The sequence below is a fragment of the Oryx dammah genome, unplaced genomic scaffold (assembly GCF_014754425.2).
Source record: "Oryx dammah isolate SB20612 unplaced genomic scaffold, SCBI_Odam_1.1 HiC_scaffold_24, whole genome shotgun sequence".
Classification (NCBI taxonomy): domain Eukaryota; kingdom Metazoa; phylum Chordata; class Mammalia; order Artiodactyla; family Bovidae; genus Oryx; species Oryx dammah.
The window spans coordinates 13,083,010-13,102,293 of record NW_024070208.1 but is presented as its reverse complement, the minus strand read 5'-3'; positions in this window follow the sequence as shown (position 1 = coordinate 13,102,293).

Genomic DNA, 19,284 nt, shown 5'->3' with positions numbered 1-19,284 from the left:
CAGAGATGTGCAAGTAGGGAAAGGAAATGGATTCCTCTTGGTCAAGCACAGGGTCCATGGGGCTGAGAGTGGAGGGAGTATGGAACTGGAAGGCTTGGCCACCACTGAAGGCATTTAAGCAGGAGTGTGCCGTGAGTAGACCTGTGTTTTAGCAATATCATTCTGGTAGGGCACTGCGGGAGGCTGCCCTGGAGGAAGACTTGGGAGCAGAGTAAGGCGCCTTAGACACTTATCTTGGATGTAAAATGTTAGGGGCACCAAGGCCTCCAGTAATCAAGCTCAATATTATTTTAATGGAGTATTTTTAAAAAATCAAAATTAGTGCGAAAAATCCGTGATGAACAAGATATCAATCTTTAAAATAAAGACAGAATTGGCAGCGATGCAGAAAACATCCAGGTGAGGCTGAATGAGACAAAAAGCTGTTTAGGAGAAAGAATTACGTGACTGGTGAAACGAGCAGAAGAGTGCGGCGGGAGAGTCAAGGACAAAGCCCAGGCTCGTGGCTCGTATAGCTCTGTCATCATGCATCCTCGGGGATGCAGAGGAAAAGCTGGTTTCAGAGAGGAGGAAGAGGAAATGTGCTATGAGTTTATTGCATGTGAGGTGTTACATGGGTTATAACACAGAGGAAGTCCAGCCAATGGCTGGTCAAGCATTTGGTGAGACATCTAGACTGGGTGTAGAGACAGGGGTTTTCCACGTGTAGATGCTAATGGAAACAACATGTAAGTGAGCCTGCCCAGGGAGTGGGTGTATAGACAAGACAAGGCAGACTGTAGTACTGAACATATTAATAAAAAACAGTAGTGGTGGGACTTCCCTGGTGGCCTGGGGGTTAAGAATCTACCTTGCAATGCAGGCGACACGGGTTTGGTCCCTGGTCGGGAAACAGATCCCACATGCCGTGGGGCAACTAAGCCTCTGTGCGGCAACTACTGAGCCTGTGTTCCTCAACTAGAGAGTCCACATGCTGCGTGGAAAAGATACCACATGTTGCAACTAGGGCCCGAGGTAGACAAATAAATAAATACTGTTTAAAAAGTGATGGTAATGTTTATTGAAGCTTACTGTGTACTAGCTACTCTGCTGAGTTGTTTACAAGCATTTTGTAATCACATCCTCACAACGACTGAAAGTTCTGTGCTGTTATCCTCATTTCACTGATGAGGAAATGGATGTTAGAGAGCTTACATAACGGGGAATTTGAGCTCAGCAAGTAAATGACAAGGCCAAGATTTAAACTCAGGAAGTCTGAAGAGTCATTGGAGGCAGCCTGGCTTTGGAGAGCAAGAACTGGGGTTTGAATTCCATCTGGTGTGGGGAGTGGAGTTTGAGGGCTGATTCTCTAGAATAGCAATGAGAGGGGCCACTCGTGGAAGGGCTGAGCTCCACTTAGGGGAGAAGGCATGGGTAAGAGGCAGTAATGTGAAGAAGCAGAGGCTTTTTGTTATTCTCCACGCATACAGCAGAGAGATGTCTGAAAAGGACTGTGATGTTTAAATTTACCTTAAGAATATACTAAGACTTTTAAAATTTTCTGAAGAGATTGAGTGAAGACTGGAATTGTGTGCAGTGTTTTGGCTTTTCTGCAGCCCTGAGCACATGGGACCTGGTAATATTTGGATTACATATGGCTGGCAGATGGTGGGACCAGACTTAAGCTCAGGTCTTCTGCTGCAGGGCCAGCATCCTATCCACCACTCCACATTGCTTTTGTTTATGAGTAAGACTGTCAGTGTGCAGAAAGTGTCTGTCGCTCAGTTGTGTGCGATCGCATGTACTTTAGCCTGCCAAGGCTCCTCTGTCCATGAAATTTTCCAGGCAAGAATATTAGAATGGGTTGCCATTTTCTACTCCAGGGAATCTTCCCAACCCAGGGATTGAACCTGTATTTGCAGAAATAGAGTAAAAAAAAAAATTATTTTCTTTTTAAATTGTGAGGATTCTGGTTTCAACTATGCTGGATCATGAAGAAAGCTTTCAGGAGACAAAAGGTTAGGGATGATTCACACAATATTAGCCAGATGAGGAAAGGCTTTTATTTCATTAGATTGATTTAATAATCATTGAGGGCCTGGTGTCATGGAGAAGGACTTAGAGAGAATTGCAGAAACTAAAGCAGGCTAAACTTAACCTATTTGCTGAAGTGCCCCATATCCAAAGCTGTTCATGCTAGAACAGAATCTGATTCATCAGCATGTACCTGACGTGCCCTTTGGAAACTGTGTTAACCATTTTATGTAAGCTGTGACATTTCATCCAGGTTCACTTATTTGCATACTTGTGATTTCATTTGCATATATTTTACTGTGCTGCACTCTGGGAATATATTTACTTATTTCTAGTCTCTCTTCTCTTAAATTTCTTTCCCCCTCTACAGTCCTTTGGTAATGTTGCTGACCAAATATTGAGGAAAACATTGACAACTCTGGAGCTTCTGTATCCAATCTGCCATCAAGACTTTTCTTCCTTTAAATATCTGGTGGAGGCTTGAGGATATATTGTACAACGTGGGAAGTAGAGCCAATGACTTGTAGTAACTGTAAATGGAAAATAATCTTTAAAAATTTGTATTAAAATTTAAAAGTATGTATTAAGAAAAACATTGGTGAATATGCTCCCTTAGTTTTTATTTTCACTATCACCCTAGACTGGGGATTTCTCACCTTCTGACTGATCTCTTGGGTTCTCCAGATGGCTCAATGGCAAAGAATTCACCTGCGAATGCAGGAGATACAGCTTCGATCCCTGGGTTGGGAAGGTTCCCTGGAGAAGGAAGAGGCAACCTGCTCCAATATTCTTGTCTGGGAAATGCCACGTACAGAAGATCCCGCTGGGCTACAGTCCATGGGGTCACAAAGGGCCAGATACGACTTAGCAACTAAACAATAACAGCTGCTCTCTTGACTTTGAGTCAAAACCATGCAATTCAGTCGTTTTCTACATCCCGAATACTTCCCCTGAACTCACCACTTAGTGCTCAGCGGCCCTCATAGTGAACTGATAACACGCATGTATTCGATACGTCATATTCAGATTCTTAACTCCTGCAGCTGTGAAACGGTTAAACATTAATTGCGGTATTTATGGACTCACCCACCTTCACACTAAAGAGAAATAAGTCTTTTTAAAGTCTGCTTCTCACCTTCTTCTGTCCCCTGAGAAATACTGTGTCCTCAATAGCTTAGTTCCTTATTGGGCCAACAAAGAAAGAAAATTAGAAAATGGAGAAAAAGGAATGCATCCGAAGGGCTGGAAAAGTGTTTTTCTTTTGTGAAAAAGAAGAAAAAACAGAGATGGAAAGAAGCGGGGAGAGAGTAGAAAGATGAAGTTCTTTAAAAAGGGTGAGGTTTCAAAGTAGGACTTAGAGTTTAGAGGAAGTGGTTGGAGATGAATAGAGATTGGCTGAGGGCAGATTCTGGTAGAGGAAACCTAAGCTGAGTATTCAGGAAAAGCAAGACATGGAGAGAAGCTGAGTTTAATTGTGCTGGTGTTGGACTGACTGCTTTAACAGTGACCCAAATAATAGTAGTGTGAAATATATGGAGGGTTTACTTCCTTCATAAAAAAGTCTGAGTTGAAGGCAGCCCACGAGGAGAGGGTGCTTCATGAGGTGGAAACTGTGGCCCAGGTTCCTTCTGGATTTTTGCTCCCACACACATTGTCCTTGTCTGTGTGATCCAAGTTGGCCCATCTCCTCTACATCCATATTCCTACCCAATGGAGGGTGGATAGAGGAAGTAAGATCACTGAGTTTTAAGATCACCTAGAGTTTTTAAGATCACTGAGTTTCAAGAGCAGAAACTCTGAACTGCAGGCATCACTCTGCTCACACTCCATTTTCCAGCGCATCATCAGTTGGCCATAGTAGTTGCAAGGGAGGCTGGGCACCATTGTCTCTAGGCAGGCAGTCCTGTGCCCAGTCAAAGCTTAGGGGAGTATGTTACTAACAGGAAGAAGAGAGGACTGCAAACTGAGGAACAGTCAGTCTCTGCACTTCTCGTTAGATACCATAGTCAGACAGGCAGAAGGTCTTCAATAAGTGAGCTGGAATAGGTTATGCAGAATTCGAGGGATAATCTGAATTCAGATGATAGAAGTCAGGTATGTTGGACTAGGAAAGGAACTTTGTATGTGGAGTATTATTGGCATTGAAGTACAGCAGGACACGCTCCAGGGTCCCTGAATCGGACCCGTAAGTGTGTCTCTAGTTCAGAGATGAGCAAACATTTTCTATACAGGGACAGATAGTAAATATTTAGCCTTTGAGGGTCATACAATCTCTGCCAATCTATTCAACTCTGATGTTGGAGCATGAAAGCAGCCTAAACAGTAATATAAGCAAACAGGTATCATTGTTTCTCAATGAAACACTGTTTTTTAAAACCAGCTATGGGTCAGATTTGACCTTGGCCATAGTTTACTGATCCATGCTCTAATCTGTGGTTTTAAAAGTACAGTCTTCTGAAGTTAGCATCTGACCTCAGTAATCATAACAATTCTATCTACCTTTCTCTGATAAAGCGTCTACCCTGGTGGCTCAGATGGTAAACAGTCTGCCTGCAATGCAGGAGACCTAGGCTTGATCCCTGGGTTAGGAAGATCCTTTGGAGAAGGGAATGGCAACCCACTCCAGTATTCTTGCCTAGAGAATTCCATAGGCAGAGGAGCCTGGCGGGCACTACTGTCCATGGGAGTCCACGAGTCCACCTGACTGAGCAACTTAATACTTTCACTTTTCATGAATAAATTTATTTAACTGAGTGTGTTCTATGCTAGGTTCTGGGATACAAAGGAAAGTGAGCCATAGTGATTGAACATATAGGGAAGTCATTGTCTTGAGGAGATATTATATATAAGGAAGTAATTTCTAAGCAGCATGATAATGGATGTATTTAACAGATTTTGTAGGAACACAGAAAGAATGCCAAGGGAAGGTCTCTCAAAAGCAAGGCTTATGCTGGGACCTGAGGATGAACAGAAGAATCCCTGGCTCAGCATTGAGGGAAGGGTATTTGAGGGAAGGGAATTTAAGGGAAGGGAATTTAAGGAAACAGTGTGCATAGAAATGTGTTTAGTTGCTAAGTCGTGTCTGACTCTTTGTGACCCCATGGACTGTAGGCCGCCAGGTTCCTCTGACCATGGGATTTCCCAGGCAAAAGAATACTGGAGTGAGTTGCCATTTTCTTCCCCAGGGGATCTTCCTGACCCAGGGATCGAATCTGTGCCTTCTGCTGCATCTCCTGCATTGCAGGCAGATTTTTTAACTGCTGAGACACTGGGGAAGCCCAGTGCATGGAAATGCGAAATAAGAGAGTTTGGCATGTTTGGAACACACAAGTGCTAAGGAGCAAAGAGGTCATGGCTTAAAAGTTCAGGTTATAAAAGACCATTTACAAGTCATTCTAAAGAATTTTGTTTTATCTCAACAGGAGAGCCATTGAGAAAAAAATGGAGCCAGGCAGAGAGATGATCAGACTTGAGTACTGAGAGAGATCCCTCCTGCAGGAGCGTGCGCTGTTGACTGGAGGGGAGTGAGAGGAGAGAGCTGGGAAGCTGTTAAGGATTACTATATATTTAGGCAAGGGAGATGGAGGGCCTGAATTCATTACCAGTGTGGGGAAATAAAAAAAGGAATAGACTCAAGAGATCTTTGGAAGTCAAGATAATAAGAATTGGAGGTCAACTGAAAGCAAATTGTGTAGCAAGAAAGAAGAATCCAGTATGGTACTCAGGATTCTGACTTGGGTTGTCAAGTACATGAGGCACTTATCAAGACAGATTATGGAATATAGAAGGATTAGGTTTGGGGAACTGGATATGCATTTGATGCGGAAAATCCAGGGGAAGTCCCCAGTGCAGGTGGATGTTTGTGTCTGTTTGTTGCTTGGGAGAGGGTCTGGACTAGAACTATAGACCTGTTTGATTAAGATGCTTCAGTTTGGGGAAGATATTTACACTCTGTTGCGGCTTCCCTGCGGACTCAGATGGTAAAGAATCTGCCTGCAATGCAGAAGACCCAGATTCAATCCCTGAGTCAGGAAGAAACCCTGGAGAAGGGAATGGGTACCCACTCCAGTATTCTTGCCTGGAGAATTCCATGGACAGAGGAGCTTGGCACACTACTGTCCATGGGGGTCACAAAGAGTCAGACATAGCTGAGTGACTAACACTTTCACTTTTACCCTCTGTTACATCCTAGGTTATAAGACAAAAAACAAGTTACAAGACCAAAACAGGCAAATACAGAAATCAAGGGAAATTCAAAATGTGAATCTGATATATAAAATCAAACCAAAGACTGCCTACACTAACAGTAGACTTCAAGATTTGTCAATGTATGGCAAAACCAATACAGAATTGTAAAGTAAAATAAAAAATAAATTAAAAAAAAAAAGATTTGCACTGAAATTCCTAAGGATCCATACAAAGAATGAAGTAGTGACTTGAGTCTGTAGAATTTATTAAGTATTTAGGGGAAACCAATTGGTTTTTGTACTGAAATTTGAGTTTCCCATGTTATGTGGTGAGCAGTTTCTCCAAGTATATCTCCATCACAAATAAAATGACTTTCACTAAGCTTTGGCTCTTGGAAGGGTCATGTGAAAGCAAAGCTGTACCAGAGTAGTTGTATACGGGTCAATCATCCTCAACTCATCTGTCATCTTCATAAAGTCCCTAGATCAGTAAGTCTTCCAAGGGCTGTGAGAGAGAAATTCTGAACCAGGTAGAACCTATACATCATTCTGCTTCCTAGGGTAGGCTGATCAAGTAAACATTGACCTTACTGACCGTGTGTTTAAAGTGACGGTTTTCTTTTCTTGTTCTACGACTCTATTAACATCATTCTCGATGTGTGTATTTAAGGTTTCTGAATTGGGTCAACATTATAGTGCAGGTATTTTCAGTGCCACTTGGTTTAGGCCAGAAAAAGCTTTTCTTGTTCAAAATGTTACAGATAGATCAGCAGAATGAACTGGCCCTGAACCCTCGAGGGGTTATCCAGGACTTAGTCCTGTCTCTGTGAAAAGGTGAGCTAAGTTTCCTTAGATTCTGAAACAGGAGAGGAAAAGATTGTCCAAATCAGAACCTGCATTAGTCAGTTTTCTTCCCCAAAAGAGCATCTCTCAAGAGTACATTTCATCTTGAAATCCAGATTTTATTCTTTTTATCTGTCCATGAAAAAATTAATCAGTTGATCTAAGAAGGAAATGGAAAATTTTATTCGAGCCACATTGAGGATTATAACATATGAATAGCTTCTCAGACAGCTCTGAGAATTGTTGTACCTGTTAGAGGTCAGAACACAGTTGTATGTTTTTTGTTGTTGTTTTTTCCCATTTATCTCTAAGTATTTCTTTTTTAAAACTTGTTTTTAATTGAAGGGTAATTGCTTTACAATATTGTGTTGTTTTCTGCCAAGTATCAACATGCATCAGCCATAAGTGTACCTATATCCCCTCCCTCTTGAATCTCCCTCCCGCCTCCCTCGTTTTGTTTTTAATGATGTATAGTTGATTTACCATGTTGTGTTAGTTTCAGGTATACAGCAGAGTAATTCAGTTATGCATCTATCTGTCTGGTTTTTTTCAGACTCTTCTCCCTTATAGGTTTATAAGTTTTTGAGACAGAGGGCTGTACATTAAATGACATGTTATTGATGGTTTACACAATCCAGAACTACATGAACAAAGCGAGCAGTGGGTCAGGGGTCATCACGGCCCCTTACAGGATTAAGAAGGAAGGTTATCTCCTAAGGAGTTGTGACCCTTGATGAGATTAAGAAGGAAAGTTATCTTCTGAGGAGGTCTGGTTAACGTAGATATGCAACACACACAAAGGGGAGGGAGGAAGCCCAAACAGGCAAAGAACAATTTTATGTTTAAATTTTTCTCATCTTGCCATGAAATATGAATTTTCTTTCACTACATCTAAGAATCAGATCCCTTATGCATGCTGTGAGAATACCCTTAGGCACTGCAGAAGGGTGGATTATTTATACTTATCCTTCAATCTTTTATGATTGGAGATGCTGGGAGTTGAATTGGTGAAGGGAACAAAAGATTTAGAGAAGTACAAACAGAAAATGATGCTAGGAGTGGGGCGTATGCATGTAACAAAGAGATTTACTTCACTCACATCCAGCTTACATTCCTAATGTCTTTCCTCATGGCATTTTTATTTCCATTTATTAAAAAATTCCAAACTTACATCTGGATTTTGCAGCCATTTTTGGTAAACTGTGGTACATAGAAAAAATTTCAAAACATAAATACATAGTATTATACATTGTTATGAGCAAATACTTACGCAGTAGCCACCACACAGACCAAGAAATAAGATATTGACAAAATTACAGAAACAACCTTTACATACCCACATGCACCTTCCTATCACCAACTCTTTCATCCTGTGATAGTCACGGAATCTAAGTGCCTGACATTGAGCTTCTGATTGCCAAAGCATCCATCTCAAAGATTTCCATCTTGAATAAGCATATTGCCAGCTACACAACTAGATGCAGAGCCAGGCCTCCCTACTCATGAAGTTCTCTTTTAGAAAGTTCTAGGTAACCTAGATAATTGACCACTTGAATGACTCCACTATTTTTTATCCTGTGTCCTAATTGTCCTTCCTATGCTTTGAATTTGTTGATAAAGAGTGAGCCAGTGATGGGACTTCCCTGGTGGTCCAGTAGTTAAGAGTTTGCCTTCCAATGCAGGGAATAAGGGTTGGATCCTTGGTCAGGAAGATAAGATCCCACAAGCTTCATAGCCAGAAAATCAGAACATAAATAACAGAAGCAATATGGTAACAAATTCAATAAAGACTTTTAAAAATGTTAAAAAGATGCATTGATAATTGGGCACACATACATTAAGAAAAAAAAAGAGTACCCATCCCTTGGATCCCAATAAAGGCAGAGCTCCAGGTCCTCACTCCTCCCTGTCTCTCAACCCCCATAATCTCTCTGTGTGGCCCTTGGGCATGCTGTATACCCTATAGGAACTATAAGTAATAAATCTTGTTCTTCAAAGTTCCCTGATTTTTTTTTTTTTTTTTGCTAAGGTATGTTTTGCAATCATAATAAGAACCACAAGGACTGTTCTAGTCGCTGTATTGGCTCTGACTGGGGAAATGTCCCTGGGGATTCCCACAAGTTGTAAGACCCAGGCAAGTATTCAGGCAGCTCTAGCCAACAGCATTACTATCGAAAGGCTGAGCCCAAGAGAACAGGTCTTGTCCTTCACTTGTAGGGTAGTCATCATGCAACCCTAAATACTAACTTCTGAAAACTTCTATGAATGAAATCATGTCATATCTATGTCATATCATGTGTATTTTTTGTGTCTGATTTCTTTGACCCAGTATTATGTTTTTATAATTCATCATAGTTTTGTGTGCTATATTTCATTCATTTTCACTGCTGTGCAATATTCTACAGTCTGAATGAACCCCCATTATCTGTTCTGTAATTGAAGGACAGTTGAGTTTTTTCCATTTTGGAGCTTCCCCACACACTATTTCTCCAGTCACCTCTGTTACTGTTCCTTTGTAATGTATTTTCTAAAATATAACAGTATTTGAAAGAGGAGATGATGAGAGTTTGCCTACTGACAACCATTACAAGCTTTTTCTGAAATCGATTTTTTACAACTTTTACAAACAATAAACTCATTTAACCAAACTTACCTTTTAATTGGGGCTTCTGTGGTAGCTCAGTGGTAAAGAATCTGCCGACAATTTAGGAGACCTGGGTTCAATCGCTGGGTTGGGAAGATCCTTTGGAGAAGGGAATGGCTACCCACTCCAGTATTCTTGCCTGGAGAATCCCATGGACAGACGACCCTGGCGGGCTACAGTCCATGGGGTCGCAAGTAGTCAAACAGGACTGAGCAACTAACACTTTCACTTTCTCTTCACCTTTTAAAGTGTGATGCATATAAAGGTGCCAAGTAAATGGTAAACCATTAAAAATATTGAGTATTAGTCCTGTTGCCAGAATTATTATACTTTTAAAACCAAGGTAATCAGTTAACTAACATGAATACATGCATATAATGTCGAGGATTGAGTGCTAATTGGTCCAAAGCTCTATAAAGTAAGGGCTGTTACTTTCACCATTTTGCAGAGGAGACTGAGGCACAGAGATGCAATCCTTCACCTGTGGTCACACAGCTGGTAAGAGGTGTCACTAGAATTCAGCCCAGACTAGCAGACTCCTTGGTTGTGTTCTTGATATGGCTCAGATGGTAAAGAATCCGACTGCAGTGTAGGAGACCAGGGTTCGATCCCTGGGTCAGGAAGATTCTGTTGGCAAAGGGGATGGCTACCCACTCCAGTATTCTTGCCTGGAGAATTCCATGGACAGAGGAGTCTGGCAGGCTATAGTCCATGGGATCACAAAGAGTCGGACACGACTGAGCAACTAGCATATATACCTTGACTAAAAGCAAACATGGAGAGAAAAGGTAAAACAGACTTCTGATTAAGAAGTCTGTTTCTTAATTATGTTTGCAAGATCATATGATACCTAGCTCTGATCAGAAGCGAACCAATCTATACAGCCACCATAACTGTGTTAAGGCAGAGGAAGGATTTGTAGGTGGACTCTTCTGCAGGGTGGTCAGATTCTTCCCTTTGTTCTCATGCTGGACTGAGTCCTGCACAGGTAAAGTGGCTCAGAAGATGCCCTCACTGAGCGCTCACACAAGCCGAAGCTGCCATCTTTGTCTACAGCTGCCGTCTGTCTACAGCCGGCCCTCCCCACACCTGTGGAGAAGGTCACCTTGGGCTTGGTCACAGCCCTTAGAGAGTGGGGGCCACAAAGCCGGAAGGTAAACAGCAAAGACAACCTAAGCAGAAGCATTTTATTCCATCCACGATCTTTAGTGCCTTCCCCAGGACCCGCTTCCTCACTGGCACTCAAGAAAATATGGAGCCGCTTTCACTAGTCTTCATAAAGCTGCACCCTCTTTATGTTAATTGAGAGTAATTAGAATGTCATTCTGAGCAAAGCTCTGATTTCCATGCTTCCCTCCTCTTTGGAAATGTTGTATTCTTCGGAACCTGCTGTGGGCATGTTCATAAACAGGGCTGCACACTGAGTTCCCTGCCAAAGCGTGTGTTTGCAGTGATACAGACCCAGCCACAAATGTGCAACATTGTCTTTTTGCATCCAAAAGCAAAGGCAGTCAATTAAAACCCTGATTTATTTATATAAATAAATAAAATTTCCTTCAATTGAATATCTTCTTCAGAAGAATTCTATTAATATGATTTATCACAATAAACAGCGTGGTTCCTGCTTTAATTGATTTATCTTTTTCTCCCTATAAAATTTTCCCAGTATGTCTGTTCTGTACCAACTTTTACTGTCCTTTTCATTCCCTCCCCCGACCATATCTGTGTTGGCTCTGATAATTTCAAGAGGGACTAGATGTTTTTTTAATACAGTCTGCCTCCTAAATCATTCATTTTCTCATTTTTAAACTGCTGACTGCAATCATCCCTTGCATTTATTGCAAATTAGCATGGGTTTTAAACCATTAGTCAAAAAAGAAGAGGCTTTAAAAAAAGCTTCCTGCTGTTCTTTGTGGATGAAACAGTTGACATTTTGTTAAGAGATTTTTGTCTGACTTTAATTCTCCAGTTTTAATGTATTCCTAACAGTTATAAGTGGAATAGTTTGTCCTAAATGGAAGTATATCTATGGTAGCGTAGTTATATCCAGTCTTTAAAATGGATCATTTCATTTCACACATGCTATAGAATCTTGAATTTCACCTTTTTATTCATCTCAATTTCTTCACTAAAAATTACACTGTTGCTCCAAATTCCTACATCAACGGATTGGGTATATCAAATTGTGGTAGTAATTGTTCATAAGTACATATTTTATAACATGTACTAATAGAGTCATAAAATATATTGCAATAACATTGTGCTCTTCCTGATAGAATTTCATCATGAGACTCCATTAACACATTCAGCTGGTATCAGCTTTTGAAAATGCTTTCCATTGTGGTGGAAGGGAAATACTCTATGTAAGTGAATGGAGAAAATGGGATTCAAATAGGAATTTCTAGGAGGGCTGACTAGAATGAAAAAGTGCAGAAACTTGAATGGATGCTGACCAAGCATTTTTTGGACAGTGTTTAAAAATCTGAATTCATTCTGCGGCTCTTTGTACTTTCCAACTACCAGTCCGGCTGCCGCCCTGATGCCTGAATGACACTGCCTTGGGTAAGGTCACTGCAGGCTCCTACCTGGCCACCCCAATGGCTCTGTCTTAGTTTTCATCTTCCCCATGCAGGCGTCAGCTCTTCCTTTTGCAGTTTCCCTCTTCACTGGATCTCTTTCTGAAGGATCCTTTTCCAGCCGCTGCCATCCTCTAGGGCAGACGACGCTCACGCCTGTCCCACCGGCAGGGTCTGCCCCTGGCTCTCTTCTTGCACCTCTGCCCTCCATCCCTGGGCATTTCCCCTCTTCTCTCCTCTTCACCACCCCAGAGCTGACCTCTCACTCCGTGCCAATGTCCTGGAAAGGCGGAGACCTCAGACTTGCCCACAGCCAGATAATATTTCACCGTCCGTCAAACCAGCCCTTCTTCTGAGGGCTACTTGCCCTCGAGGGGCACTTGGATCTCCCCTGTGACACCCCCAGTCTCTTCTGTCACACCAGCCAAGTCACTGATTCTTCTGTCACCACATCTTTTGTTTCCCTTGCCTGTGTTTCACTCCTGAGCGTAGCCCTCCTCGTTTCTGCTCCTGGAATATTGGGACAGACTCCTGAATTGTTGCTCTGATTCCTTCCTCTTCCTCTCTGATCCATCCTACTCAGTATGGAAAGTTGGTCATCCTAACACTTTCTCGGGCTTCCCAGGTAGCTCAGTGGTAAAGAACCCACCTGCCGATGCAGAACCCACAGGAGACCCAGGTTCGATCCCTGGGTGGGGGAGATCCCCTGGAGGAGGAAATGGCAACCCACTCCAGTATTCTTGCCTGGGAAATGCCATAGACAGAGGAGTCTGGCGGGCTACAGTCCATGGGGTCCCAAAGAGTCAGACACGACTGAGGATTTGAGCACACGTGCAGAATGCAACAGGTGTCCTAAAAACAACTGCAGTGATTCCCTGTTGTCTGCTAATTAAAATTTATCTATGACTGGGCTGTAATTTCTTCCTGGGCTTGTTTCCCACTACTTGTGTATATGTGCACTTCAGCCACACGTAATTGCTTATAAATATAATCATTAATAGATGTTATTCCCACTCTCAGGCACTGCAAATAGGTGAATGACTAAATAGCATGTAAGAACTGCTTTATGTAGCCCATCTCGCCATGAGATATTAATCATAACATTTTAATTTTGAAATAATATGTGAGGTTTTTTTAAATTCTTATTTCAATTATGTAGGTTATCTTAAGAATTATGCTCAATTCTAAAATGACTTTCTCTTTTTCACGTATGCCTGTAATGTTGTGCTTTATGATAAGAAATGCACATTTGGCCCTCATCCTATTTCTGGCACAGAGTTCCTAATGCCCTTGGAATTTCCTGTGATGAGAGCAATAAAGGTATCTTTGATTATGTTAAAGAGGTGATTTTTGGAAAGTACCCAAGGAACCTTTGGAGCCAGCCTTGTGTTTAGAGGATTGGAGCTTTCAGTTCCACCTGCCCGTCCCCCAGGAAGGGAAGGGAGAGTGGCTGGGGATTGAACTCAGTCACCAGTGCCCCATGATTTAATCAATTATGCCTACTTAATGAAATTCTTATAAAAACCTCAAAGGACAGGATTCAGAGAGCTTCCAGTTGGTGAGCAGGTAGAGAGGCAGGAACAGAGCCACCTGGAGAGGACATGGGAGCTCCAAGCCCCTTCCTGTACACCTGGCTCTATGCATCTCTTCCGTATAGCTCTGCCTGGATTATATCTTTTTATAATAAACCAGTTATCTAGCTATGTAAATAGTTTCCTGAGTTCTGTGAGCTGCTTTAGCAAATTAATTGAACCAAGTGAGGGGGTTCATGAGAACCTCTGATTTATAGCCAGTTGGTCAAATGAGCAGCTAACAACCCAGACGCCTTGGAGTTGGCATCCCAAGCATGGACAGTCTTGTAGGACTGAGTTCTCAACCTGTGGAATGTGATGTTAACTCCAGGTAGGTAGCCTCAGAGCTGAATGTGTGGAACAAATTCAAGCTGGTGTCTGAGAATTGCTTGGTTTGGGAGGAAATCCCACACATGGAACTGGAAGCTGAATTGGAATACCCTTTTCCTTCTTTTGGAAAAGTGCCTGACAGCTTGAATGGTAACACCTGACTCTCTCCCAAAATGAAAGGTCACTTCCATAGATCGTGTGTGTGTGTGTGTGTGTGTGTGTGTGTGTGTGTATGTGTGTGTGGTAACACCTGACTCTCTCTCCCAAAATGAAAGGTCACTTAACTTCCATAGATTGTGTGTGTGTGTGTGTGTGTGTGCGTCCTCAGTCATTAAGTCATGTCTGACACGTTGTGACCCCATGGACTGTAGCCCGCCAGGCTTCTCTGTCCATGGGACTTCCCAGGCAAGAATAGTGGAGTGGCTTGCCATTTCCTTCTCCAGGGGATCTTCCCTGACCCAGGGGTCAAACCTTGTGTCTCCTGCAATGACAGGCGGATTCCTTACCACTGCGCCACCAGGGAAGCCCTGTGTAGATTTGGTATTAAATAACTTGTTATCTGGCTTCATAATCCTTCCATCATTTTGGTCATAACCCGTTTGACGTACTTCTCTACTTTTTCAGCTCTTAGACCCCTCAGTTAGGAAGTGGAGCCATATTTCACACCTTGTCCCTGACTTCTACACACAATCTGGCCTCCCCAGCTTCACTCTCCTTGGGCCGACCCAGTCTTAGGTGTGCTTCAAACAGACCCCCTGACTTATGGAGCTTTACCCTCTGGTCTTTCCTTATTTACATAATGCAATGCATGCTATAATAGCTGACTGAATTTAAATAAGGAATATATTTACAGTGGCTTTTTTTTTTTTTTCCTTATACAAAACTGGGCTTCCCAAACATCACTGTCTATAATACCTTGTCAGGTCAATTTGATCATTCTGGACTCAACTGATTATTTTTAAAGTAGGACATTTCCTTCTCTAGACCCTCTTGTTTATAAACAGGTACTCATTTCCCCTTGGGTCTGTGCTGCTCCGTGAACCAGGAGGATGCTTGGGAGCTCACACCACATTGCATCTCAGTGTTTGGCTTGGCACCAGTTGGGGAATTGCCTCTGACACCTGTGATTTTCAAAGCAACAGGGGTTTCCTCTACTTCTGACCTGGTGGAATCCATCGTGTAACCTGCACAGTATGAAAACCCTAATGTGGAAAAAAATGAAGGACAGTTCTCTGGAGGCAAACAAAGGATTGATTTCTAACATAGGGATTGATTACATTTCAGCCAATGGACTGTAAGGGTCTGAAGGCTGGTATAATGGTTTCTTCTACAGCATTGATGTAATTAGCAACTCATTTTAATTGAGAAGGTGCAAGACTCTTGGACAGGTTCCCATAGCCTTTGTCACAAAATAGGGAATGGGAGAGAAAACCAAGTCAGGATTAATTTTGTTGAAATTGCAATGCATATATAGTAATGCCAGGCTTAGTAAGAATAAATCATCTAAGTTGATGCAAGTACCCATTATAACATACCATTGATTTGACCTGACTCTGGGTAAGAAAAACAAGCAGTTTATTTTACATGAGTTACTGAAGATTCCTAAGGAGATGCTTCCCCTTCCCCGAAAACCTCTCATCATGGAGCCTTGCCCCTAAATTTTTGCTGAATTTGACAGACAAAAAATTCAGTTTATTAAGGTTAAAGCACCCAGGTGGCGCTTGTGGTTAAGAACCCACCTGCCAATGCAGGAGACGCAAGAGACGCAGGTTTGATCCCTGGATCGGGAAAATCCCCTCAAGTAGGAAATAGCAACTCCAGTATTCTTGCCTGGAAAATCCTGTGGACAGAGGAGCCTCGTGGGCTGAAGTCCATGGGGTTTTAAAAGAGTTGGACATGACTGAGCAACTGAGCCCATAATGTCTACCGAGGTCATTCAGCAAATGCAAGGGGCAGTTATATATATATTTTAAAGATATTTACTTATTTATTTGGCTGCCTGAGTCTTAGTTCTGGCAGGCAGGATCTTTTTGTGGTATTTGAACTCTGCAGCGTATGGACTCTAGTTCCCTGGCGGGGATTGAATTCTGTTTGATCTTAGCCACTTGACCACCAGGGAAGTCCCTATATGTTGGCAATCACAAGTGTCAGCTGGGATGCTGTTCTTCAGATTCTGATTCAATGGGTCTAGGATGGGACTGAGAGTCAGTTCCTAGTCAGGTTGATAAGAAGTCTGGGGGTCCCCAAGGAGAGAGGGGTCTGGAATTCTCAAGGAGGAAGAAAGGACAAATGTTTTTTCCTCTACGTTCTTTAGTCTTAGTCACATAAAATGTTTTTATCTTTAAGCCTGAACTGATGATTACACAACAAACAACTCAGTTTAAACTCTGTGCTAAGGATTATATAACAACAATGTATCCTGCTTGAAGATAGTTTCTCCTTCCTGAAAACCTTCTGGCTAATCCTGTTATCTTATAATGCAAATTATGGGAGTGCGTCTAGTAAGATCTTTACAACCTCCAGACATTCTTTTGATTCATTGTAATAACTAATTAAAAAGTATATAACTCCCTTGCTAACACTAGTGAAGGGGGCACTCTTTCTGCCCCTCTCTGATGTCTATGTCAGAAGCTTTCTCTCTTTTATACTTTAATAAAACTTTATTACACAAAAGCTCTGAGCAATCAAGCCTCATCTCTGGCCCCAGATTGATTTCTTCTCTGGAGGCCAAGAATCCCCACGTCTTTTGTGATCCAGCAACAACCTTTTAGGACCCTAGAATTTGACCGTAAGCATCCTCAGTGAGTCTGGTATATGGATTGTATTTTGATTAATACTGCTCCAAATGTATAGATTATATATGAACTAGTATTAATTATTTAATCTCTTAGGCTTATCTGAAATTCCTTTTTCCTCAACAGCGTGTTGCAGGATTTGAACACAAAACAGTCGAGTTTTGTCACTGAACCAAACTTAGGTCCACTTGCCCACATACAGTAAATTCAATTTACTGACACCAGATTGCAGTAAAGGAAGGTGCAGCATTTATTACAGGATTTCAAGTGAGGAGTCCAGGCAGCTAGTGCTCAAAAGACCTGAACTCCCTGATGGTTTTCAGAGAAAGGTTTTTAAAGACAGGGTGAGGAAGGGGAGTTGTGGTGTAGACATTGTTCTGACTGGTTGGTGGTGAGGTAATCAAGGGTCGATACCATCAGTGTTCTGGGTTCAACTGGTCTGGAGTCTACAGGTTTGTGAGCAGCATACAGGCAGCTGAAGATTGTCCACAACATGAGATAGTCATCTGAGAAGACAGGCTCAGACTGGATGTCTATGCAAAAGAGCCCTGAGCGGGTGATCAGGGTCATCGTAGAGGGTGCATGTGGGAGGCAGCAGAGCCAAGACCAAAGTGCAGCAGTGAGGTATCTAGGAGGGGCTGCATGAGAGTCACACTTGGAATCATGCAAAAATGAGTGTTTATTTCTGTTTTGGACCCAGGCACCTTACTCAACGTACCCTAGTTTTGGCTTTGGTAGATAACTTCTTCAGTGGTTCCCAATGATTCCCCCCACACCCGGCCCAGTTCTGGTATACATGCCCTTGTGTCATCCCCTACTCTTATGTGTGGCCCGGACCTGGTTACTTATTTGGAAGTAGTAGAACATAGCGAAGATGTTGGCATGTCACTTCCAAGATCACTTCCGCCTTACAAAGCATTCTTTCTTGCTCTCTTTTGTTTTCTAATTCAGATGAAGCAAGCTGCCATTTGTGACTTATTGAGATGCACTGATATTTCTACCCTATTGAGGGGCCTATGTAGCAGAAACCTGAGGGTGGCCTCCAGACAATCTCCAACAAGTACCTGAAGCTCTGAGTCCAACAGCACCCAAGAAGCTAAGTTCTTCCAAGCATGAGCTGGGAAGTAGATACTTTTCCAGTTGAATCTTCAGATAAGACCACAGCCTCAGCTGACACCCTGATTGCAATCTATTAGAGACACTGAGCCAGAAGCCCCAGCTAAGCCATTCCTAGATTCCTGACTATGGAAACTGAGACAGTAAATATTATTGTTTTAAGTCACTAAGTTTTGGAGTATATTCTCTGTAGGAATAGGTAACTAATACAGTCCTTAAAGATTTGGGCAGTGGAGGGGGTGATTTGGTTGCTGAACCTGAAGAACAGTACAAATAAGGAAAATGAAAACATACTCAGGACACACTGAAGCACATCATAGGTTTGCCCAGGGCTGGTCTTTTCTACAGGGGTTACTTCTTTTACTTCTTCCTCATCTCCTCCAAACCCTTCCTTCTGTAAAACTAACCCAGACAGTTGCCTTATCAGGATTGACTCTTAAACTTTGAAATTTCTCCTATTAAATCTTCATGACTATTGCCATCACCACCCTCCTGTTTATCATGACTTCTTTCCCTGAAATTTGCCATGGTTTCCAGTAAGGTTGTGACTGTAACTGATAGTGACCACATCTTCCACTTATCCAAGTTCTCTTCTGCCCAGCAGCAACAGTCACTAAAATACAAAAGTTAAAATGTCTGACATCACAAGGGTATAGAGCAACTAGAGCACATACCTTGCTAGTGGGAAGGCAAAATGGTGTCACCACTTTGGAAAACACTATGGCACTATCTTATAAAGTGAAACCTAAATCTACCATATGACCCAGGAGCCATATTTTTAAGTATCTACTCAAGAGAAATAAATAAATACTCATTGGAAGGACTGGTGCTGAAGCTGGAGCTCCAGTATTTTGGTTACCTGATATGAACAGCCAGCTCATTGGAAAAGTCCCTGATGCTGGAAAAGATTGAGGGCAGAAGGAGAAGAGGGCACCAGAGGATGAGATGGCTGGATGAATTTATGCAGTGGACATGAACTTAGGCAAACTCCGGGAGATGGTGAGGGACAGGGAGGCCTGACATGCTGCAGTCCATGGGGTAGAAAAGAGCTGGAGATGACCAGGCAACTGAACAACAGGAGAAATAAAAACTTATGTTCACATAAAAGTTTACACTATAGCATTCATAGAAGCTTTATTTGTAATGGTCCAAAGCTAGAAACAATCCAAATGTTCATCAGCTAGTGAATGGATAAGCAATTGTGGTGTA